Raw genomic sequence first — 26,443 nt, 5'->3', positions numbered from 1 at the left:
AACCCAAGTACCCCATCAACACCCTCATTATCCATCCACTCATTCTTAAAATTTATACAATTCTGACTTCATTCCCCACCATTCTACAAAAAAGCCTGTTTCAATAGTAGATTCCTTCATCACTAAATCCAATGGCCTTTTTTTTTCCCATCCCTGATATTTAATACTTTAAGACATGTCCTCCTCTCCCTAGGATTCCTTGACATTCCCCTCCCATGGTCGGTCCCTACACCTTTCAGATTCCTCTTACCTCTTTGGCTGATTTATTCCCCATCTCAGGTCCCCAGATTCTTTCTCAAGCTCTCTTTTCACCCACTCCTCACCCCCATCCCTCAGCTTTATCATTTCTATACAGGTATCTCCTAGACTTTTATCTCCAACCCCATCCCCCTAGGTGAAATTAGTCTCTCTTTCCTCAAATTTCATAGCACTTTCCCTAATCCTCTTTACATTTATCTTATTTCCCCCAATAACATAATTAGATATATATATATATGTTAATATACATATATCTTCCCTCTCTTTAGACTATTTTAATTTCCTGGAAAACAGAACTTTCTATATGTTCAAAACCTAACACAATGCCTTGAACACAGAAGATGTTTAATAATTAATTGTTTGTAAATAAATGACCAACAATCATTTGAGACCTTACAACATATACTACCTATACTGTTCAAGAGACTGAGCATATAAAGCAATATAAGTCAAAATCCTTACCCTTAAAACAATCCTAACAAATTCAACAAGCATTCACGTGCCAATAAACACTGAGGGGGAAAAAAGTGCCAGGTTTCAAGAACACAAAATATAAGCTGCTAAGTGTGAGTGTGTGTGTGTGTGTGTGTGTGTGTGTGTGTGTGTGTGTACAAACATATATATTTTGAAAAGGGAGAGAACACATCACTGAGGGGGTCAAGAAGCTTAGCTGGAAAGACAAACATACATACAGGATATCTCTTAGTCTTAGGATAGTTTTATAGTTTTTAGTTTTAAGCTTAAAATTAACTTTTGGGATACCTAATGTTTTTAAAAATACTAGGCATGGACAAAAAGTGCAATCTTGAGTTAGGTTATCTGGTTATAAATAAATTTCAGAAGGAATCATCATTGATGGTTAGGGATTATAGGGGGCACACAGACTCAAACTGAATAGTGAGGAAACAGGAATAGTTGAGAAACTTGATAAGAATGGTATGAATAAGTAAAATAAGGCTAGTTTAATGCACAAGAGACAAATCTGGCTGGGTGGCGGGTGGGGGGGAGGAGGAAATATTGCAGAATAGATTATTTAGAGAAAATAAGGAGGGAGACAGACATGAAGGTCTTGAATGTTGTATTTTATTCTGTTGGCAAATGAATTATTGGAGGTTTTTGAAAGGGGCATGTGTGAAAAGCTGTGTTTCAAGGATTATTCACATAGAAGGGGGGAAGAGACTTTTTTTTTTTCTGAGGAGAAAACAGAATTCTATTTCATGCATACTGAGTTTCAAGTGATGGCAAGACACTCATAAGTGATATTCAGTGAAGAAGCTAAGGAAAGAAATCAGAGCAGGATACAGAAATGTGCAGAATCATATCCAAATGTAGCTAAAATGTAAAATCATAAACACAAATAAGATTTCCAAGGCCAGGAAAGGTTAAAAGACAAGGGCTGATGCCCACACTTAGAGGCAGACAAACCAGTAAAACAGGTAAAGACAAAAGAGCCAGAATAAAAAAGAGAATCAGGATGCCAGGTACGATGGCACTCAAGGAATAAGAAAGAAAGATTCAGTAAGGGGAAGACAGATCCACACTGCTGAATGCAATGGAAAGGTCAAGAAGAAGACTTTAAAAATAAGCCTTTAGTAAATCTGTCACAAGGTACACTAAGCGGGACCAATGAAAGAGATGCATTACGCTAACTCAGAAGGAAACGACAGCAAGAATTATCTAGTCTCCTTTCTGAGGGGGTGGGGAGGACTGCCAGTAGGAGTCCCACATTCCCTCCAAGTATTGCCAAAGAGGAGTGAAGAGCAGCTCTCTGCTTCTCATCTGCTCTTCCACAAAGACATCACCAAAATAAAAATACCACTAACTTTCCACAAAGTGGAATAATTACACAAAAGGCTGGACTCAATTAACATAAAGTATGAATTAAAATTTACTTAAAGATTTGGGGAGGAGCCAAGATGGTGGAGTAGAAAGATACACACATGCTAGATCCAAACCCGCAGCCTATAAATTACCTGTAAAGAAGAACTCCCAACAAATTCTGAAGCAGCAGAAGCCACAGAACAACAGAGTAGAGGAGATTTCTGTTCCAGAGAGACCCGAAAAACTGACCCGAAAGGTCTGTCGCACACCAGACCCACAGCAGAGCCCAGCCCTGCCTCAGCCACACAGCACCGAGAGGAGCAGATGTGAGCAGGCTTCAGGGACAGAATCTCCAGCAGCCGCACAGGTCCCTCCACCCACAGGTGCCAAAGGTCAGTGAGAGGGTCTTTTCAGCTTGCTGAGAGGAGAGTGGGGTGTCCCAATAACTTAGGCCCCCTCGGGAGGCAGCAGCAGAGGCAGCAGCAGACAAGGGCTCCCAAAGCAGGCAGGAGCCCAGATCCATTGTTCAAGGTCTCTGCATAAACTCCCTGAGGGAACTGAGCCCCATGTGGCGGCCCTGCCCCCACCTGAACAACTGAACTTAATCTCACACTAAATAGCAGACCTGCCTCCACCGCACCTCCCCCATGCCGAAAGCCCTGAGGCTGGAGAGCTGCATTTGAATCTCAGACCCCAAATGCTGGCTAGGCGGATCTGGAGGCAAGGTGGGTCAGAAGTCAAGTAACTGGCTGGGAAAATGCCCAGAAAAGGGGAAAAACAAAATAAAATCATAGAAGGTTACTTTTTTGGTGAACAGATATCTCCTCCCTTCCTTTCAGATGAGGAAGAACAATGCTTACCATCAGGCAAAGACACAGAAGTCAAGGCTTCTGTATCCCAAACATCCAAAATAAATATTCATTGGGCTCAGGCCATGGAAGAGCTCAAAAAGGATTTTGAAAATCAAGTTAGAGAGGTGGAGGAAAAACTGGAAAGAGAAATGAGAGAGATGCAAGAAAAGCATGAAAAGCAGGTCAATACCTTGCTAAAGGAGACCCCAAAAAATGCCGAAGAAAATAACACCTTGAAAAATAGGCTAACTCAATTGGCAAAAGAGGTTCAAAAAGCCAATGAGGAGAAGAAGGCTTTCAAAAGCAGAATTAGCCAAATGGAAAAGGAAGTTCAAAAGCTCACTGAAGAAAATAGTTCTTTCAAAATTAGAATGGAACAGATGGAGGCTAATGACTTTATGAGAAACCAAGAAATCACAAAACAGAACCAAAAGAATGAAAAAATGGAAGAGAATGTGAAATATCTCATTGGAAAAACAACTGACCTGGAAAATAGATCCAGGAGAGACAATTTAAAAATTATGGGACTACCTGAAAGCCATCATCAAAAAAAGAGCCTAGACATCATCTTTCATGAAATTATCAAGGAAAACTGCCCTGAGATTCTAGAATCAGGGGGCAAAATAAGTATTCAAGGAATCCACCAATCACCGCCTGAAAGAGATCCAAAAAGAGAAACTCCTAGGAACATTGTGGCCAAATTCCAGAGTTCCCTGGTCAAGGAGAAAATATTGCAAGCAGCTGGAAAGAAACAATTCAAGTATTGTGGAAATACAATCAGGATAACACAAGATCTAGCAGCTTCTACATGAAGGGATCCAAGGGTGTGGAATATCATATTCCAGAAGTTAAAGGAACTAGGACTAAAACCAAGAATCACCTATCCAGCAAAACTAAGTATAATACTTCAGGGGAAAAAATGGTCTTTCACTGAAATCGAGGACTTTCAAGCATTCTTGATGAAAAGACCAGAGCTGAAAAGAAAATTTGACTTTCAAACACAAGAATGAAGAGAAGCATGAAAAGGTAAACAGCAAAGAGAAGTCATAAGAGACTTACTAAAGTTGAACTGTTTACATTCCTACATGGAAAGACAATATTTGTAACTCTTGAAACTTTTCAGTATCTAGGTAGTGGGTAGGATTACACATGCGCGCGCGTGCGCACACACACACACACACACACACACACAGAGCAGAGTAAATTGAATAGGATGGGATCATATCTTAAAAAAATGAAATTAAGGGGTGAGAGAAATATAGGAGAAAGGGAGAAATGGAATGGGGCAAATTATCTCTCATAAAAGAGGCAAGCAAAAGACTTTTTAGTGGAGGGGAAAAGAGGGGAGATGGGAGAAAAACATGAAGTTTACTCCCATCACATTCCCCTAAGGGAAGGAATAAAATGCACACTCATTTTGGTATGAAAACCTATCTTACAATACAGGAAAGTGGGGGAGAAGGAGATAAGCAGGGTGGGGGGATGATGGAAGGGAGGGCAATGGGAGGAGGGAGCAATTTGAAGTCAACACTCTTGGGGAGGGACAGGATCCAAAGAGAGAATAGAAGCAATGGGGGGCAGGATAGAATGGAGGGAAATATAGTTAGTCATACACAACATGACTATTATGGAAGTCGTTTGCAAAACTACACAGATATGGCCTATATTGAATTGCTTACCTTCCCAAAGGGAATGGGTGGGGAAGGAGGGATGAAGAGAAGTTGGAACTCAAAGTTTTAGGAACAACTGTTGAGTTCTGTTCTTGCCACTAGGATATAAGAAATACAGGTAAAGGTGTATAGAAAGTTATCTGGCCCTACATGACAAAAGAGAAGATGGGGAGAAGGGAAGGGAGGGATGATAGAAGAGAGGGCAGACTGGTGATAGGGGCAATTAGAATGCTCGGTGTTTTGGGGTGGGGGAGGGGACAAATGGGGAGAAAATTCAGAACCCAAAGTTTTGTGAAAATGAATGTTAAAAGTTAAATAAATTTTTTTAAAAAGATTTGCTGTTTTCTTACTTTGGCTTATAAAATGTTGCTTAAAGATGATCATATGGACATACAAAAATGACAATAAACCTACTAATTATGAGGAAATGAATGTGGTGTAGGAAATTCAGGGAAGACTAGTATCTCTGGCATGAGAACTGCCAAGCCCTCTTCAGGGCTGCTTTCCACCTTTGGTGTCTACCTGATTCACCCAACTCTCATTTGTGGCTCCAAAAAGCAATAGCACGCCCAGCGGTCACACTTCCCTCCCCCAGTAAACCAATTTTGGCAGACAGACTAAACCAGGTTGAGATTAACCAAGGGGTCTCAGATCTGTTACTGAGTCAGGGGTGATGTCTACCCAAAGCATGTGAAGACTTTCCCAGGCAGAATGGGTGGATGAGAACAATTTAATCCAACAGCCATGAAGGCAGCTGAAGCAGGTGCTAGAGCATTTAGAGTATGGTTAGATATTGAAGATACCTAGGTCATCTACTGCATTCTGAGTCACTGCCAGCCTTGACTTTTTTCTTGCAAGTGGACTCCAATGACTCGGGAAGAGAGAGTAAGGCTGATAACTACCTCGCTTATATCTAATTTATTAACAAATCAAAATGACATGTAAATGAATCCCTTAAAAGTCTGAAAAGATTCCGTTAATTCATTTTAGCAATATTAGTTTCCTTAGGTTATTTTTCATCAAATGTACACTGACAAAGTTAAACCCAAACTATCCAAATTAAAACTTCTCAATTAACAATATTTAGATGGATTCCTTCATTTCTACTCTTTCTGTTACCCTAATGTAAATCTTTGTCATGTTTCAACTACTGCTAACAGTGTCACACTAATCTTCCAGTCTCCAGTCTGTCTCTTCTTCCTCCAGCCCTGCATTCACATTGCTACCAAATTACTTTTCCACAAATACCAGTTTCATCATAGAATGGAGGCAATGTAGAACAACGGAAACAGCACTGGCTTTAGAGGCATGCCTACTCCATGTGGAACCTTGAGAAAATCACTCAGTTTCCCTGGGTTTCAATTTCCTCTTCTATAAAATAAGGGGACTGGACTAGTTGGCTCTGAGGCCTATGATCCCTACAACGTTCACATCATCCCTTGGTTCTCGGTAATAAATATCTACAAAAATCCTCAACTCCTTAGTCTGTCAGTAAAGGCCCTCCACAATCCTGCCCAAATGTACTCCTTTCCTCAACTTTCAATCACCCAAAGAACCTGGTTGTGTTCTATTCAAAATCCACCAAATATGACCTTTAATTATGGAATGTCTTCTACTTTCATCACTCTCCTGTTCCTCCTTTAAGGATGGACTCAAATTACATTTTCTCCAAGAAACCATCCAGGTGCAATGATCTCCTTTTCCTCTAAACTTAGCACTTTCCGTTTTAATGACTCATGTCATTTACATTTTCATGTCTTAATTCCCCAAGTGGACTGTAAGATTTTTATAAAGAGGGTCTGGATTGCATACTTTTTTGAACCCTGAAAAAATATCTTTGCTAATATTATCTATGAAAGGTGGTATAACAATGTAGTATGAGTGCCAACTTTGTCTCTCAATAATACCTGGATTCAAAAATCTGCCTGTGACACATACTACTTGTGCGGCCACGGACAAGTCAGTTAATATCTGATCCATTCTCCTCAGATAATACTTGCACCTAAGATGGAGCAACATGTGCTTTACAAACCTTAAGGCATTATATAAAAAATTTCAACTATTAGTACTATTCCATTCACCCACCCCTTTTTCTTTTTTGGACAAGAACTCTGCTTTCATTGGTATAAGCTTTTCCCAGGGAGGGATTTAACCAAGGCACATCTAGCGCTGTTCATTAACTCATAGCACTGGGGCACTGAGAAATTAACTGACTTACCCAGAGCCATACAGCAGATATGGGTTCACTCCAAGGCCAGCTCTCTATACACTATGCCACACTTTCAATAAGTTAACAAAGTATTTATTAAATGCCTACTATGTGTCAGGCACAAAAAATATTGGGTATACAAAAAAAGGGCAAAACACAGTCCCAGCTCTCAAGGGCCTCCCAGTCTAACTAGGGAAACAGCACACAAACAGCTACGGCACAGACAAGATAAACTGAAGATAATCCAAAAGAGGGAAGACGTTAACTTTTTTAAAGGGGACATATAGTCTCTCATCATTATTATCACTATATCAAAATACTTTTCTTCTGTTCACTTCTACTCCTGCTTTATTTTATTTTTCACATATATGGACAATGCTGATCCACTTCACACTGTTTGGTATAATAAAATACTATGATGTCATGAAAAACATACTACACCTACAGAAGACCAGGATTCAAATTCTGATCTTTTAACTATGTAACTTGGACAAGTCACACATTCTTTGGGCCTCAATTTTTTTGTTTTTTGTTTTCCACTTCAAAAGTGAAGGAGCTGGATTACATTATCTCTAAAGTCCCTTCCCCTTCTAAATTCTGTGATCCTATAACTGGGATATTAATCTGAGGTCAGAGAATGGGGTTCATGAAGCTAGACAGGAAAGAGAAATATGTCTTTATTGCAATATGACTGGTTTAATTGTAATCTTATGGATTTAATATGTCCTTTAAAACATTATTCTGAGAAGGGGTCAATCAATAAGTTTCAAGAGAGTGACAAAGGGATCCACAACATAAAAGAGATTAAGAACCCAAAATCTAGTCCAAACCAAGGAGTACACAATGAGTGTTCAAGAATTCTGATACTTCATTAAAGTCATTAAAGCAATTATTCAATATTTATCTAACATTATACCTAAAGGAATATAGCCCTTGTTCTTAGAGGTGCTTAAAGCATAACCTTCCGATAGTCATCTGTGAAGATAAAACAAGAAAGCAGATAAAGAAAGCAAATATGGACACACCCAAAGCCAACATTTTTTAATAAAAATCTAAGGCCTCTATTCTTTCAGGGGCACAGTTAGTGCTATTTCCTCATGGGCAGGCAAACAATCTTGTTACCTTAGGGCAGGGCTCCCCAAGCTCTGTTAGGAGAAGGTTATGCCTCACCTAAGTCCTCTCCAAAACAGCTGCCCCAGAGACCACACCCCACCCCACTTCCAGCAGCATCTGGGGATTTCCCCCAGGGGAGGCCTCAACAGTTTCCTCTCTTCTTTCTCAGCCTCCTTCTGTGACGTTCACTTGACAATCATTAAACGGGAAAAAATCAGGAAGGACTAGTCTCCTAGTTTTACAAGTCTACTAATGCCTTAGACCAGAAACTGTAGGTCTCAAAGGGGAAGGGTTTCCTTAACACACATATTTTCGATAGGATCAAATTTTTGTTATTTAGTGCTGGGCACTAGCACCAATCCTTTAATTGGTATCATACCACACCCAGACTAGTCCAGCTGTTTAAGGCCTCCTATCTGGAATATCTTAAACTGCCTCTTATCTGGCCTTCCTAGTCTCTTATCCCTCTCTCTCCAATTCACTATGCACCAGAGAACACAATAATAAAGAACGCTGGTCTATGAATCAGAAAACCAGAGTTTTCCTACCAGCTTTGCCATCTGCCAACCTTGTCAGACAAATTAAAACTTTGCATTCTTCAGTGTCCTGAAGTTGTATTGTGAGGATCAATTAATGTGAAACAGTAGTTTGAAACTTAAGTCACTTTACTAACATATCCATCTTCTGAAAAGAAATCTTTCAACATGTTACTTCCTGGCTCAAAATTCTTCCATGATCTCCTACTGAACCACCTTCAGAATAAAGTCCACACTCTTCAGACTGGCTTTAAGACCCTGTTTACAAATTTTTCTCTATAAAGTTACACACACACACAATCAAATACTATATGATTAGGATCTATAAAAGTGGTTTAGTAAATCCCAAATTAAGACTTTTGTAGTTGGCACTGACAATTTTTCAATCTAAAATTTAAAACTACAGAAACTTTAAATAATTTTTAATCCACATTAATTTTGGCACTGAAATTTTTTAAGCATTTTAGCCATAAAAATCTCCATTTTTAATATCTAAGACAATCATTTTATTTGACAAAAAAATACAATGTCTTTATTAATTCAATACCTATATTGTCCATTTTCCTATTTTGCAAGGAATTCATTTAGTCCTCTTTCAGACTTACTGCCTTTCACCAGCAGAGGGAACACAAAACATTCTGTTTGAGTTCTTGTTAAGAGTGGCTTTTTTTTTTTTTAAGAGCATTTCTCTCTAATAAAGAATCATTTCTAGGAGATTTTAGAACTGGGGTAAGAGATCAAATTTCCAAAGTCTGGTAACCATACAGAACAAGGTCTCATTAAAGGGTGCATTTCCCCCCAAACACAGGTGCTTTCTATACTTGAGAAATAAACAAAATCCATGATTTAAAGTTTTTCTTCCATCTAAATAAACAACCCAGCCTCAAGGCATTGCTTGTAAAAGAAAAAGGCTGCTAAATTTGTCGGCATGTATTGGCTTTAACCATTAGTTGCAAAACAACCTCTCTCGCTCACAGACATTTCACAACTATCTCAAGATACTGTAACTATATTTCAGTCTATTTAAAAAAACATTCTATCTTTTCCATCCAGAACACCAGATACTCATCAGGAGGCCCATGAATTAATACTTTCTATAGGAATGGCCATCCAGCTACCAGAACTTTACTAATGAAGACTCAGGATCACATAGGATATATATCAATCAAGCATTTATTAAACACCAAGTATGTGCCAGACCCAAGAAAGAATACAGAGAAAAGAAGCAAAGCAAACTCTGCTCTCAAGGTGTGTTGAGTGTCATTAAGTTTGTGACACAGTTAAGGAATCAGGTTTGGCCTAGTAGGAGAAAGTCCAGAACATGAGGATGGAGCAGATGTTCCTTGGGGATTCTTCTTCTCCTCATTTTCCCATCTCAAACCTTACTTTTCTGATCAGCTTTCAGGCAGGTGACTTATCTGGCTACTAAGGTTTTCAGCTCCAGGCTCAATGGCACACTGCCTCTCCCCATTCTATCAGAAAGAAAGGCAAAATCTCAGCTCTCAAGAGACTAGTAAGAGCATTTTTCCATTAAATCTCCTCCTCCTGACAAGGATAATAAGTGACATCTTGGGGTGAAGGCAAATAACATTCCTATTCCCACCCCCCATTCCTATGTAGATTCAAAGCCTGCAGTCAAAGGGTGAGTCAATTAGGTAAGAACTCAGATGTCTTCCCTGGCAATGCAAGGCATTTCTTCATGAGGTGTTTTGTTTTGTTTTGTTTTGGGGGGACAAGGAAGAAAAGAGAGAATGGTGACCAAACTTAAAACCCAATCCCTACCATACCAAGAGGTGTCTAAGCAAATTCCCTTTTCCACTACCCTTACACATGGTGGGAGTTGGTGGGAGGAGGGAAGAGAAGAGAATTTAATAAAACAATAAGCCAAATGAGAGACCAGGGGACAGAAAAAAAATCCAAAAGAAATGATTTTTTAACTTGAAAATGTGGATATTTGTTGCTTTTTGAAGGAAAGCTGTGTATACATGTTCCATTTTTCAGCCCAAACAGCTCATGATTATGGTTAGCAAGCAGAATGGCAGTACTCGAAATACACCTACAGAATACTACAAGAAAATAGTAAATAATGGAATTACACTCAAAAGCTTTTCAAGATTGCCCACTCCTTCTCTGAGCCCAGACTGAGCCGCCGCCATGTCCTACCTGGCTGAGGATTATGACAATGAGGCTGCCTACGATCCCTACGCTTACCCAGGCGACTATGACATGCACACAGGGGACCCAAAACAGGACCTGGCCTATGAACGGCAATATGAGCAGCAGACCTACCAAGTGATTCCAGAAGTGATCAAGAACTTTATCCAATATTTCCACAAAACTGTCTCCGACCTCATTGACCAGAAAGTCTATGAGCTTCAGGCAAGCCGGGTGTCCAGTGACGTCATCGATCAGAAAGTCTATGAGATCCAGGACATCTACGAGAACAGCTGGACCAAGCTGACTGAAAGGTTCTTCAAGAATACTCCCTGGCCAGAAGCAGAGGCCATCGCCCCACAAGTTGGCAATGATGCCGTCTTCCTGATCCTATATAAGAAGCTTTATTACAGGCACATCTATGCCAAAGTCAGTGGCGGGCCTTCTTTGGAACAGTGGTTTGAATCCTACTAAAATTACTGCAACCTCTTCAACTACATCCTCAATGCTGATGGCCCTGCCCCCCTTGAGCTGCCCAACCAGTGGCTGTGGGACATCATCGATGAATTCATCTACCAGTTTCAGTCTTTCAGCCAGTACCGATGCAAGACTGCCAAAAAATCAGAAGAGGAGATCAACTTTCTTCGTTCCAACCCCAAGATCTGGAATGTCCACAGCGTCCTGAACGTGCTCCACTCCCTAGTAGACAAATCCAACATCAACCGACAGCTGGAGGTCTACACCAGCGGAGGTGACCCTGAGAGTGTGGCTGGCGAGTATGGCCGGCACTCCCTCTACAAGATGCTTGGCTACTTCAGCCTGGTGGGGCTGCTGTGGCTGCATTCACTCTTGGGGGATTACTACCAGGCCATCAAGGTGCTGGAGAACATTGAGCTTAACAAGAAGAGTATGTATTCCCAGGTGCCCGAGTGCCAGGTCACCACTTATTATTACGTGGGCTTTGCCTATCTGATGATGTGCCGATACCAGGATGCCATTCGTGTCTTTGCCATCATCCTGCTCTACATCCAGAAGACCAAGAGCATGTTCCAGAGGACAATGTACAAGTATGAGATGATCAACAAGCAGAATGAGCAGATGCATGCGTTGCTGGCCATTGCCCTGACCATGTACCCCATGCGCATCGACGAGAGCATCCACCTGCAGCTGCAGGAGAAGTATGGCGACAAGATGCTGCGCATGCAGAAGGGTGACCCACAGGTGTACGAGGAGCTGTTCAGCTACTCTTGCCCCAAGTTCCTGTCCCCCGTGGTGCCCAATTACGACAACGTGCACCCCAACTACCACAAGGAACCCTTCCTGCAGCAGCTGAAGGTGTTTGCAGATGAGGTGCAGCAGCAGGCCCAGCTCTTCACCATCCGCAGCTTCCTCAAGCTGTACACCACCATGCCTGTGGCCAAGCTGGCCGGCTTCCTGGACCTCACCGAGCAGGAATTCCGCATCCAGCTGCTGGTCTTCAAGCACAAGATGAAGAACCTGGTGTGGACGAGCGGCATCTCGGCTCTGGATGGAGAGTTCCAGTCAGCCTCTGAGGTGGACTTCTACATCGACAAGGACATGATCCACATCGCTGATACCAAGGTGGCCCGCCGATACGGAGACTTCTTCATCCGACAGATTCATAAATTTGAGGAGCTCAACCGAACCCTAAAGAAGATGGGCCAGAGACCCTGAGTGTACACCATGTCTCACCCCATTTATCCAGAATTCCTGTGGATGCTGATGTCCAGGTGGGCGACACTTTTCCGTCTTGTGGTGCCCAGACCAGCAGACCTTACTTGCTGGGGTCGAACATTTAAATAAATCCCAGGAAGAGAAAAAAAAAAAGAAAAAAAAAAGCTTTTCAAAGTGTTCAGGTCAACCAGAGAGAGAGAGAGACAGACAGACAGAGACAGAGATTTTGAAAACTGGCCCAAGAGTGGATTAAGATGATGGCCAGATCAGAGTGGGGATAGAGGACACAGGGGAAGAAGAAGGCTTTGCTAAAGCTAGCCTAATCTGTGGCCTGAAGCCAGGGGAATCTCGGCACTAGCCCATCAGAGCCATAACAAGGCTTCCAAGGTTTCCAGATACTCACTGCACAAAGAAATCAATATTACTCCACCTGGGGCAGGGACCAGAAGGCCACCTGGGAGATCCTCTTCCAGGAGTCTGGAACTAGCTTAATGTCCAATTTTCAGTAACATAAAAGGGAATCAAAGAAACTAGGATGAGATGTAAGACACTCCTGGGGTCCCCCAGCAGGCCTGAGCCAGGGAAAAAAGCCAAATATGCCAGGATTCACGTTGGCCAGAAGATGGAGGCAGAAGTAAGGGGCTATGAGACAAGGCAGGGCCCAGTTCCAAGCATCCCATCCAAAACTAAAGCTAGGTAGCCAAAGTAAAATCCACACTAATAGGGGAAAAGGATCAGGCGTCGCAATCAACAGTTTCAGAGAGAACTGCCCCTGGCTCAAGTACAAAGTCCCAATCCATCAATTAAAGTTAAAGGTATAAATGAACTCAGAAGAAAACTGAATACAATGAAGACATGTGATAAGGTAAGAAAAGCCCAAGAGATAAACCTAGAAGAAAGGTGTCTCTTCACAAAAAGTACATATAAAACCTGCAGGAAGAAATGATTTGACACAAAAGAAAAGAGAGAAAAAAGGGGGAAGGGGATTTCCAAAGTGGATAAAACAGCTGAAGTTAGAAATTAAAAAATAAAATTTGTTGTTGTCCAGCTGTGTCTACCTCTTTATGACCCTGTTAAGGGTTTTCTTGGCAAAGATACTGAAGTGATTTGTCATGTTCTTCTCCAGCTCATTTTATAAATGAGGAAACTGAGGCAAACTGGATTAAGTGTCTTGAGGACAGATTTGAACTTGGAAGATATGTCTTCCTGACTCCAGGCCCTGCTTTCTAACCACTGCCCAAAAAACAAAATTAGAGCTCTTGGGGGGAAAGTGGAAGGAAAATTAATAGAAATTTTAGGATGCATACAACAAACTGAAAAATTAAAACACATTAAGCATCTATTATACAAAACATCAACGTGGAAAACTGGTTGAACAGAGAAAATTTAAGTCAACAGACTTCTGAATAACACTAACCAAAGAACGAAAGGCAAAGTGAAAATAGAAAGATTTTACCAGTCACCTCCTGAAAAAAGCCTCATACTGAATTCAATGTAACTGCCAAAATCAAGAGCTTATAGGTGAAAGAAAAAGCACTGCAAGTAACAGAAAGAGATAATTCAAGTACCAAGAAACTACAGTTAGTAGCTTATCCAGACTGTAATGTATAAGGGAGGGAAATCTACGAATGCAATATTTCAAAAAGCAAAAATAACTTATCCTGGGGGGAGGGAGGGAGGGAGAGAGAGATGGGGGGGGGAAGCACATAATCCTATAGGGAGGAGGGAATTTAAAAGAATTAAAAGAATAGAGGACTTTCAAGTATTTCTAGAAAAGACCAGAGCTGGCTGGAATCTTTGAAATGCAAACAAGAAAAACAGAAAGCCTAGAAACGTAACTGTTTGAGAAAAGAAAAAAAGACTAAAGGGAGACTTGTTAAAAAAAAAAAAAGGGTAAGGTTTTAAAGGGAACAATCACAAACAACACAAACTCTAACTTTGGGGGGAAAGTAGAAGAATAAATGATTGATATCTGGGCTGGATCAAGAGAGGAAAAGCAGAAGAATAGTACCAGACAATTCAATTATAGATCACTGAACCCATTCTTTTTCTTTCTACACTCTTTTTTTCTTTGTAAAGAGAGGAACAGAGAACAAAAAGGGAAATATTATTAAGAATGTGGAGGGAAAACCACCATTAATTATCATAATCATAAAGGAGAATAGGATAAACTGATCCATAAAACAGATAACAAAATCCAACAATATGTTGTTTATAGGAAACACCTGAAACAAAGATTAGTACGGGGTTAAAATAAAGGTTCAGAACAGAATTTGTTATAGCTTAAAGAATTTTAAAAAGCAGAAATGATAATCGTTATCTTAGAAAAAGCAACAGTAAAAGAAAAACTGGTTCAAAGAGATACACAGGGAAACTAATACAAGCTTAAAAGCAACATAAATAATAAAATAACATATATACCCCATCAATGCACCAAATGGCATAGAATCAAAATATTTAAAAGGAAAAGCTCATCAAATTACAAGAAGAAATAAACAGAAAAATTATAATTGTAGGGAATTTAAATGAGCTCCTTTTCAGACCCAAACAAATCTAACAAAAAGGATAAACAAGGACCTGAAGGGAATTTTAGAAAAGTCAGATTTGCTAGTTCTCTCGTAATGATGGGGAATAGAAAGGTGCATACAGATTTCTGAAATTTATATATAGCACCTTACAAACACTGCCCATTTGCTACATCATTAAAAGGTCAAATACAAAAAAATGAGGGAGGAATTTAAGTGATATAAAGAATAATCAATATATAAATATTTTTTAAGCAAAAGTACTCAAAACAGAGATGAAGTTTCTGTGCATTCTTTAAGCTTTTGTAGTCCCATTTCTAATCCTAGATCTTCTGAGATATTTTTCACAGTCCTCCTCTAGTACTCATTTTTGCATTGAAATCACAAAGTATTAAAGTAAATACTGTTTAATGAGAGGGTTTTATCATGTTTCAAAAAGAATTTTTCTATATCCTCCTTTGCAATAGATAGTGACACATAAGTTCTGATTAGCTTCATGTTGATCATTTCCCCAAAATGTTTATCATAAGCACTGCACTATGAGATAACCAAGTATCCCATCAAATGATGTTTCTTGTTGCCTCTGGGGCCACAATAACATCAACTCTGCCAACTCCTGCATTTGGCTGTCTAAGGAGAGAACCTGTACACAAGAATTCCTTTCAGAATGAGCTTTTTTCTTTAAAGAGAGAATGTCAGAATTGATGTGATTTAGTTCCTCTAGTAGCAGCTCAATTAGTAGTATAGTAGCACCTGCAATCCCTGAGAAAGAATTTAGACTACCATATTTACCATACATTCATATTTACAAATGATCTTAAAACTCATTCTTAACACCTTTTGGCTTTCTTTCTTTCTTTTTTAAACCACTTTGCAATTATCATAGCAGAAGTGGAAAAGTCTCACAAAGGACTGAGGTCCAGTTTATATTTTCTTTTGTATCATAGGATCCTGTCTAAAAATTCATTGACTACAGTCCTACCCACTTTTGATGAAGCTGGCTCTACTCAAGCTACACTGGTCCTCAGGAAGCGGGGTCTGTCACCAGGACTGTACTCAAAAGTCTGTCCAACATAGTATAACCTAGCAGAGCTTACCTGTACAGGCTTCAAGAACCTAGGGTTACCAATACACTATAATAAGACATTGAAGAGTTAGCAGTTCCAATAATTTGATGGAAAAACTAGAAAATGGAGAAATAAAATTAAACTTATTAATGCTAGAAGCTATTTCATGCTGTTTAAATATCAAAGTAAAGTTTATATCTATATAACTATAAAACAAACACACACTAATAAACAAAGGTCCAGAATGCAAGAATACTATCACATCACAGTTTATTATTGAAACATTTCATGGATGATACATTCCATATAAGTGAATTCTCTAGATGACTGAAGGCAGCCTGGCAAAATGGAAATAACAGTGGATCAGCCAAGGCATCCGGGTTCAAGTCCTAGCTCATTCAGTTATTTAGCTATATGACTACTCTGAATCTTAGTTTTCTCTTATCTGAAATGGAGATAATACTTGCAACATGTACCTAAAAGAGCTGTCACAAAAGCAAAAATACATAAAATAGTTTGTAAATCTTAAAACTGTTGCATGAATGTAAGTTATTATAAAAAAGGCATCAAAACTTTAAAAATACTTTTTCCTGATTATTATCTGTAATGTATTATATATAACCTACCTCCTAAATAAGAGTGTCATGTATCTGCCATAATATAAAGCTTTCCTTGGTAGCTCAGGACAGTCATTGTTGTCACAAATTATCTTCATGTGTTATAATAAATGTACAGATGCCCTGAAAGAGTGTAAGGCTACGTGAACCACACTAATAAACTGATTCTACTACTTCTGCTTGTCAAGTTCCCTCACCATTAGCTGTCACAGGGTTTATTAGCTTTTAGCAGCCTCGCTCCACTTCACACAGATACTGGACAGAGCATTGGATTTGGGGGTCTACAGATCAGCTTTCTAATCCTGGTTTTAATATTTATGATCCTATGTGACCTTCTGCAATATCACAGTGCAGTAAAAAGTGCAATGAATTTGGAGTCTGAACACCTGAATTCCTATCTCACATCAGGTACTTACTACCTATATGGTGGTCACCTTATTTCACCTCTTAGGGCCTAGTACAGAATAAGAGCTTTTAAAATGCTTTATCTGTCCACTCATCTGTAAAAATTCCCATTTTAGACTAAAATGTTGGACCAAGTTTTTGCCATCTCTAAATAAAGTAGTTACTAGCTGTTTCTGGTTTACTATCCACTCTATACCTCAAGAGAAAACCAGATAACCAAATTTTTAAATAATTAGTCTTAATTTTACACATAATTCTAAGTCACATTCTTACTCTGAGCATAGCAGAGTACTCCAGTAGAATAAAATACACAAGCTTCATGGCAATGATTTTCTGTGGAGATTTTATTCATTTTCGAGGAGCAGAACTATGTTCTAGATACTGAGGTAATTGCCCGAATTACCTCATACTGCTGTGTGAATGTAGCCGTCACCATAATATGATATATATACATGTAAAAACATATATAGGAACTAATAATAATAACAGCTAGCATTTATAAAGTGCTTTAGGGTTTGCAAAAGATTTCATATGATCTCATTTGAGTTCATCCTTGGTAGGGGTTATTTTTATTGTGAGGTAGGTGTATTCTTCTTATGAAGCGGAAGAAACTGAGGCTAAGAAAAGTTAAATGATTTGCTTTTAAGGGCCAAAGAGCTGGTAAGCGTCTGAGGTAGGATTTGAATTCAGCTCATGCTGACTTCAAGGCCGGTACTCTCTCTAGACGCTTAATGTCCTCACATCCCCTGAAATAATGCACTACATAAGACAAACAAGTTACAGCTACAAATTATCACATGCTAACTCATATTAGGGGCACTCAATTTTTGTCTCACATTGTATTAGGTATGATTTATTCACTGTCATGGACAGGAGCCACAGAAATTCTTTAGCACATTTACCTCTGTCACTAACCTACTCGGGAGAGCCATACACTCCCCTCACACAATAAGCAGGCTCCAAACTGGGAGATCATCCTGTGTTCTGGGCCACATCATTTTTCACATGCCACAACGGAAAGGCAGGCCCCATTAAAAAACTCTAGAGCCAAGAAAGATGGAGTCCTGTCAACCATATAGGTGACTGTGCGCACTGGGGGAGAGATGAACATGACCATAGAGGTGAACATAAAATGAATGTCATGGGAATTTTAGAAATGGAGGGAGTGGCACTGAGAACTAGTGATATCACAGCTTCTCAGGATCTGCAGGTCTTATCTGAGGCCCCAAAGGAAAACTTATCAATTGTTTATATGGGTATTCTATGAGCACCAGGGCTAAAAGGAAAGACAAACGAAATACAGTGTCTGTTGGACCTATAGGATCGTTTTAATGTAAGTATGCTACCAGTAGAAATTCTAAACAGAAGGAAAGGCATAGGCAAAATTAACTAAGTCAAAACAGGGTCATACTTAACTTAAGCCAATTTAATAAGACTATAGCAAAGGCAAGAAACAAGTCTTCAATGAACGATGAACTGCTTAAACCAAAAAAGGAAGGCCCTACTATTTCAGATAATTTTAAATGGCAAGACAGAACTCACATTTCGTTGTGTGAACATAACAGAAAGAGGAACAGCTGTGAATTCCATTTCCATCACCAGATGCAGTATATCTCAATCAGGGTCAGCAGTTAACCCAAACACACTGCTTTCAAAAAGGGTTCCATGACTCTTAATAAGTCAACCTGCATTTCTTGGTTAATGGGGGTGGTGGAGGCTCAAGGATTAGTATTTTCAAATTAATGCTTTCCCATCTTGTAGGGTCACTGACTGTAGACTGGAAGAGAAAGCAGAAGTTAAATGTCTCTTTTCCTACAAATGAATATAAGAAGATTCAATAGTCTGACCCTATCCCAGAATGTCAGTCAGATATGCTAGAGAACTCAAAGTCCAGGGCTATCAAACTCAAACAGAAACGGGGGTGGGTAGGGAAGGCACTAAAATGTACATATGGACCCCTGCAGACAACATGTTGATTTAAGTTTTAAAATGTAATATTATTGATGTTTTATTGTATTTTTATTCAGTTAAATATTTCTCATTTACATTATCGTCTGGTTCAGGCAGCACTCGGGAATGTCTGATACCTCTGATCTAATCCAAGCCTCTCATTGGACAGATAGAGGACCTAAGTCCCTAAGACATCAAATGACTTGCCTAGAACTGTATGGTGGCAGAGCCTGGACTCAAATGTTAAATCTTATGTCAAGTTTATTGGTCTTTCCACTATGAGATCTTGCCTTGCAAATTCCAGTTAGGGGAAAAATAAAACCAAAGGGGCTGCTGGACTGCTAAAGTTTATCTGAACCTTTAAGTTAAACGTTATTGCTACATGGCTGATGGTATCTGCAAATCCCTAACCTTCTGATTCATTCAGAACGTGAATTTAAGAGACATCAACCCAGGGATCTCTGACCCATAGAGAAGTAGCTCAGCTGGCACAGGATGTTTCACATGGACAGAATAAAGCATCTGTCCTGTTTAACTAAAAGAGGTAGGTTACAAGCAAATGTAACACTCTTTACACCACTACTGTTTTTTCTTGTTTGATATGAGAGTGAAACTCATTATATTACCAAGAGTCAATCACCCGAGTCTTCATGAAGAGGCAGGTTCTCCCCCTGGGTGAATTATTTTTGAGACACAATAAAATGAGACATACAGTGATCTGCACTCTTGGTAGAGCACTCCAGTTCTTAGCCTTTTGACTTACAAACTTTCGAGATCTTTCCCTTCAGGTCTTCACTAAGGGACTTCAATTTAGGAAATCCCATTCTGCTTTCCTAGGATAGTCAGAGAAGGAAGCTTCTAAGCCCCAGGCTTGTTCCTAGAACAAGGCTGGTATTTGAAACTCTCTCCACAACACTAGCAGGGATGAATGCTGTTATTTTAAAACAAACCGAGTTTCCTCAAAGTACAACTGACATAGCAGTGTCAGTGTGTCCCTATTTATTTTTTAAAACAAAGTAGTCTCAGTCAAGTTCTGCACTTAATTACGCAGGTATCCCAAACAGCGGTGTCAGCACTTTGTCCACAATCATATCCCAAGCCCAATCTATATGAATCACTTGAAGCATGACAAGTTCTACTTCTAGCAACAAAGGGGATCTAGTGTAATTATTCCACTAAATCAAAAGAGGAAGACCCATAAAACATTCTAACTGGCACAAAAATATTAAGATTATGGAGGGCTCTTTGTTCCACAATCACTCTCTTGCAGCTGCAGGCACAGTCTGCCAAAAGCTCACGGACTCTCCTCCACACTTGAATCATATTTTGCCTCTAGAATGTAATAATGCTCCATTTCAGTAATCTAAGCTCAGAGAAGCCACAGGCCTGAACCTATGAAACATCTTCCATGTTTAACTACCAACTTTTCCCCACAATAGCTGCTCTTAGGATCTAGTGAGTTTTGCTGAAGGATTCAATCAACTAGTAACATAAAAATGTGAACCAGGAGAGAGCCAGAATGCAACCTTTTGTATCCATTACCAGATTCAATTAGTAATCTTTTCCAGTTCACACCCACAGGTCTGCCAATTGTACCCTAGAGGAAACAACTATCAGAGGATGTAAAGAGAGATAATGAAGTCCAGTCCTAAGGAATGAAAAAGGAACTCAGTGACTCAGTCAAGGTGTGGCAGAAGCTGCAGAAGGCATTGCGCCCAGCCAGGAAGGGAAACCAGGGATAGAGCTGAGATGCAGATTAGAATTTCATTCAAGCAAAGGTGTGGGGAAAGGGAGTGAAATCTTTCTATTTCAATAGGTACCTTAAGGAAGCCCTAGTGTATGAAGCAACTTGATATAACTTTACTCAATAAATGTGGCAGTTTCCCAAGCTCACAAATGAGGCTACTCCTCTTTAACTAGCACCCAGCACAATGCCCAGCATGTGGCAGGAGGACCTTATACCTGTTATTTGATGAGGTGCTAATGAGGCAGCACCCTTCAAGTACAGCAAAACGGACAGCAAGAAGAGGGTACCACATGCAAATATGGTCTCTCAGAGACCACAGAGGGGAGTGCCTGAATAGTGAAAGAAATGGGGGAGGAGAGAGGGTTGTCAGTGAAACATTAAAAAAATACATTAAAGAAGTAAGTTGAAAAGAAATGGATACTATCCAGGCAGTTCTATAGTGTCAGGCTGAATTTAATACACATTAAAAAAAAATAAACTGTACTCAGTAGTTCGCAATTCATATACAATCTTTTTTTTGTTCTTTGCTGCACATGGAAATGTTCATGTTTGTTGGTGCTTGTTAAATTCATAATTACTTTAAAAACTTTAGGATAACGAACTGACTATAATACTGGAAGGTACAGTGGTACAAAGGAAAGAACACTATACCTTGGAATCAAGAAGGCCCAGGTTAAAATCTTAGGTTTCTCATTTCCTACCTGTGTGACCCTGGGCAAGTTGCTTCATATCACTGGCTCTCAGTTCTCAAACCTATAAAATGAAGGAGCTGGACTACCTGGTGAAGGCCTTTTCCAGTTCTAAATTTATGATTATATAGTAACTGAACCATCTCTCTTCCTCCCTCATATAAAGTCTTCATTAAACTTCCCTGATTCTGTCGAGCACCAAATTCCCCACTAACTGATGCTCAAAACTTCAGAATCATCTTGTACTCTTTTTCCTTCATCTAGTCAGCCACCCGGCCTGTTTAGTCTTCTTTGCAAATAGTTCCCCAAGATCCTTCTCCAGTCCCTACTGCCACCAACCTAGTAATATAATAATAGCAGTGGTAAGAATAAGCCCTGGAACTTGTGTTACAAAGCCTAAAATGCTCTCTCCCCTCAGATCTGCCTCTTAGAAACCCTAGCTTCTTCAAAGCTCAGATGAGTGCCAACCCTTGCTGGAATCAGTTCCTGATCCCCTCTCCAGCAAAGGCCTCCTTCATCTCAAATACCTTGTATATATTTTATATTTACTTATATACATACATGCTGCTTCCTCCAAAAAAATGTAAGCCTCCTGAGGACCGGGACTACTTTATTTTTGTCTTTGTAGTTCCACTGTCTAACACTAGGCCTGATACACAATAGGTGCTTAATAAATGATGAATGACTGATTGGTAGATCACCTCAAATTGATTCATAAAATGCTTTCTTTCTAAACAACAACCTTAGTGAGATAAGTACAGTAATATTCATATTACAGACATGGATACTTCCCAAGATAACCCAGCAAATTAGGATTGCGGATGAGATACAAAGTAGAAGCACTCACCTTTAACTTAAAATTTAATCTACTGTAACAGTTTCCTATCTACCTGAAACACTCCAAACCAGATACTATTTCTAAAACAGCAATGTGTTTGTTATACTGTGCACATAACAAGGAGCTATTGGAGTAACAGGGAATATTGAAATTCAGCCTAGTATCAAATCATTTCATCACCTGGCTTTGTCTTACCTATTCAATCTTACAAAGGAAAGAAATTATATTGACATATATAATTATCTTTTTCTTTGAAGTTCACAGACTATAGGTTAAGAACTTTGGTTGTAGACTTGAACTTCCAGAAGCCAACATGGTGGAGTGATTGGTAAATGCTCTACCCCTCCCTTTGCTGACTTCGAAAAACCCAGAGAATATTTTCCCAGGAAAAATCCTATAACAGTGGGATTAGCCAAAAGGGTAAACCTTAGCCTGTGAGGCCAGAAAAATAAAAAAGGAGGGTCCCTCTTGCTGTGGCTGAAGGGAATCAGTGCAGGACCAGAGCTGTCCCAGTCAGCCCCACCTCAGCAAATTGAGAGATCCTGAGCCCCAGGAAGGTGGAGCCATAACTGCCAACACCACAACCCCAGGCATGCCTCAGCACAGCCAGGGGAATTGGGAAGACATTAGCACAAACAGGGCTTGCCTGTGCTCAAGAGAGGAGACCTCCTGTGGCCAGACCACCCCTCCCCCTCACTTAATGCAGCTAGATTCAGGATAACTCCAGGGAAACTCAGAAAGACTTCACCTGGCCTCTCCTTTGGCACAATAGCCAGCTCAGCACCAGGTAAGCTCCAGCATTCTAGCCTCTTGCTGAAAGAACCAGAGGTGTCAACACACAAAGTCTCAAGTTCTAAGCACAAGAGCAGTGGGACACAGGCCCCTGTACCCTAGAAGCAGAGCTCCACTTTAAAAGCCAGAAAAAGGGAGGTCATCATGAACAAGAAGCAAACCAGAAGAGACAAGACCACAGAATCTTTCTACAGGGACAAGGATTAAAACACAAATACCAAAGAGGGCAGCATTGAGACTGTACTCCCATCTGAAACTTCAGAAAGGAATATGAACTGGTTTCAAGTCCAAAGAGCATTCTTGCGAGAGGTCAAGAAGGATTTTAAAAGTCAAATTGAGGAAGCAGAAGAAAAACTGGCCAACAATTTTAAAAATATGAAAAAAGAAATCATGGAAGAATTTAAAAGGAAAATTGGACTAATGGAAAAGGAGGCACAAAACCTAACTGGGAAAACTGGGCAAATGGAAAAGGAGATGTAAAAATTAACTAAAAAACCCAATATGACAAAAAACAGAATTGGACAAGTAGAAAAGCTAATGACTCTATGAGACATCAAGAATCAAACAGAATATAAAGAATGAAAAGATAGAAGAAAATGTAAAATATCTCATTGAAAAAACAACTGATCTGGTAAACAGATCCAGGAGAGAAAATCTAGGAATTATGGGTCTACCAGAAAGCCATGCTGAAAAAAAGAGCCTGGACAATATCTTCTAAGAAATCCTCGAGGAAAACTGCCCAGAGGTCCTAGATCCAGGGGGCAAAATAGTCATCGAAATGCACCATTCACCTCCTGAAAGGGATCCCAAACTGAAAACACTAAGGAATATCTTTGCCAAATTCCCAAACTATCAAGTGAAGGAGAAAATACTGCAGGCAGACATTAAGAAACAATTCAAATATCAAGGAGCTACAGCCAGGATCACATAGGACCTTGCAGCTTCTACATTAAAAGATCAAAGGGATTGGAATATGATATTCCGTAAAGCAAAGGAGGTGGGACTATAACCAAGGATCAATTATCCAGCAAAATTGAGCATAGTATTTCAGGCAAAGAGATGGACATTCAGTGAAATAAGGGATTTCCAGACCTTCCTGATGAAAAGGCCAGAGCTCAATAGAAAATTCAATCTTCAAACACAAGTCCTGAGAGAGAGGTATAAAAAGGTAAACAGAGGGAAAAAAACTTGCTATTCAATATGGGCACACTGTTTAAATCCCTATAAGGGAAGATGATACTTGTTAATCTTGAGAATTGTGTATTTATTATAATAGATAAAAGGAATATACATAAATAGAGGAAGTGGGTATAAATTAAATGATGTGATGACAAAAATGTGTTTTAAGGGTTCAAAGGGATTGTAATGGGAGATGTGAAAAGGAGGAGGCAGAAAAAGGTAAAGTACACCCCAGGAAAAGGCACAAAATATATATTACAGTAGAGGGAAAGAGGGGAGGGAGATGAGCATTGTTTGAGATTCACTCTCATCTGATTTGGTTCAAGGATAGAACAACAAACTCAGTTAAGTACAGAAATCTAACTAACTCTAAAGGCAGTAGGAGAGGAAAGGGAAAAAAAAAGAAGGGGAGGCTAACAGGGAGGGAAGAAGTAGTAAGGGAAAAGGGAGGGGGGCTGAAAGAAGGGAGGGAAGACGGAGGGAGGCAGTGGTCAAAAATTAAAACTCTATTGTGGAGGGGAAGAGAGAAGGGAGAACCAAAACCATAAAGGGAGGAAAAGATTATGGAGGTAAAGACACAGATAGTAATCATAACTGTGAATGTGAATGGGATGAACTCTCCCATAAAACGGAGACAGACAACAGAATGGATTAAAAATCATAATCCAACAATATGGTGTTTACAAGAAACACATCTGAAACGGGGGGATACACAGGGTAAAGGTAAAAGATTGGAGCAGAATATATTGTGCTTTAGCCGATGCAAAAAAAGCAGGGGAAGCAATCATAATCTCAGACAAGGAAAAAGCAAAAACAGATCTAATCAAAAGAGATAAGGAAGGAAACTATATCCTGCTAAAAGGCACCAGAGACAACAAAGCAATATCATTACTAAACATGTATGCTCCAAGTGGTATAGCATCCAAATTCTGAGAGGAAAAGTTAAGAGAGTTACAGGAAGAAAAAGACAACAAAACTGTACTAGTGAGGGACCTCAACCTTCCCCTCTCTGAATTTGATAAATCTCCTCAAAATAAACTAGAAAGAAGTTAAGGAGGTGAATAAAACTCTGGATAAGGTAGATATGATACATCTGTGGAAAAACTGAATGGGGATAGAAAGGAATATACCTTTTTCTCAGTGGTATATGATACATATTGACCATGTACTAGGGCATTAAAATCTCACAATCCAGTGTAGAAAAGCAGAGATAGTCAATGCATCCTTCTCAGATCATAATGCAAGAAAAACAATATGTAATAAAAAGCCATGGAAAGATAAATCAATAATTAATTGGAAACTAAATAATCTAATCCTGAAGAATGAGTGGGTTAAACAACAAATCAGAGAAACAATCAGGAACTTCATTCAAGAGAATGACAATAATGAGATAATCTACTAAAAATTATGGGATACTGCAAAAGTGGTTCTTAGGAGAAGTTTTATATCATTGAATGCCTACATGAATAAAACAGAGAAAGAGGAGATCAATGAAATGGGCATGCAGCTGAAAAAGCTAGAAAAAAAACAAATTGAAAATCTGTTAAGTAAACACCAAATTAGAAACACTGAAAACCAAAGGAGAGATTAGTAAAATTGAGATTAAGAAAACTATTGAACTAATAAATAAAACTAAGAGTTGGTTTTATGAAAAAACCAATAAAATTGATAAATCTTCGGTCAATTTGATTAAAAAAAAGAAAACAAAATTACCACTATCAAAAATGAAAAAGGTGAGCTCATCTCCAACAAGGAGGAAATTAAAACAATAATTAGAAATTACTTCGTCCAGCTGTATGCTCATAAATTTGACAATCTAAATGAGATAGATGAATATTTTAAAAAATACAAATTGCCTAGATTAACATAAGAGGAAGTTGAATACTTAAAGAACCCCATCTCAGAAAAAGAAATTGAACAAGACATCAATGAACTCCCTAGGAAAAAATCTCCAGGGTCAGATGGATTTACAAGTAAGTTCTATCAAACACTTAAAGAACAGTTAAATCCAATACTATACAGACTATTTGGGAAAATTGGTGAAGGAGTCCTACACCAAATTCTTTTTATGATACAAATATGGTTCTGATACCTAAATCAGGAAGAACCAAAACAGAGAAAAAAAATATGGACCAATTTCTCTAATGAATATAAGACGCAAAAATTTTAAATAAGATATTAGGCAAAAAGAATACAGCAACTTATCATGAGAATAATACATTATGATCAGGTAGGATTTATACCAGGAATGCAGGTCTGGTTCAATATTAGGAAAACTATCAGCATTACTTACAAGATCAACAAAAAAACTAACAGAAACTATATGA

At 39.3% G+C, this 26,443-nt stretch overlaps 1 protein-coding gene and 1 pseudogene across 1 annotated transcript in view; one reads left to right on the top strand and one right to left on the bottom strand.

The window, feature by feature from the left end:
* The window catches only part of LOC140509754 (A-kinase anchor protein 13-like), a 133,941-nt gene that overhangs the window by 77,659 nt on the left and 29,839 nt on the right, over nt 1-26,443 (bottom strand). The gene's annotated exons all lie outside the window — the stretch shown is intronic.
* Nucleotides 10,574-12,471, top strand: LOC140509746 (eukaryotic translation initiation factor 3 subunit L pseudogene; annotated as a pseudogene).

Source organism: Notamacropus eugenii, chromosome 1 (genome assembly GCF_028372415.1).
Source record: "Notamacropus eugenii isolate mMacEug1 chromosome 1, mMacEug1.pri_v2, whole genome shotgun sequence".
NCBI lineage: Eukaryota > Metazoa > Chordata > Mammalia > Diprotodontia > Macropodidae > Notamacropus > Notamacropus eugenii.
Note: the sequence above shows the minus strand (reverse complement) of the source record. Positions and strands in the feature narration are given on the sequence as shown.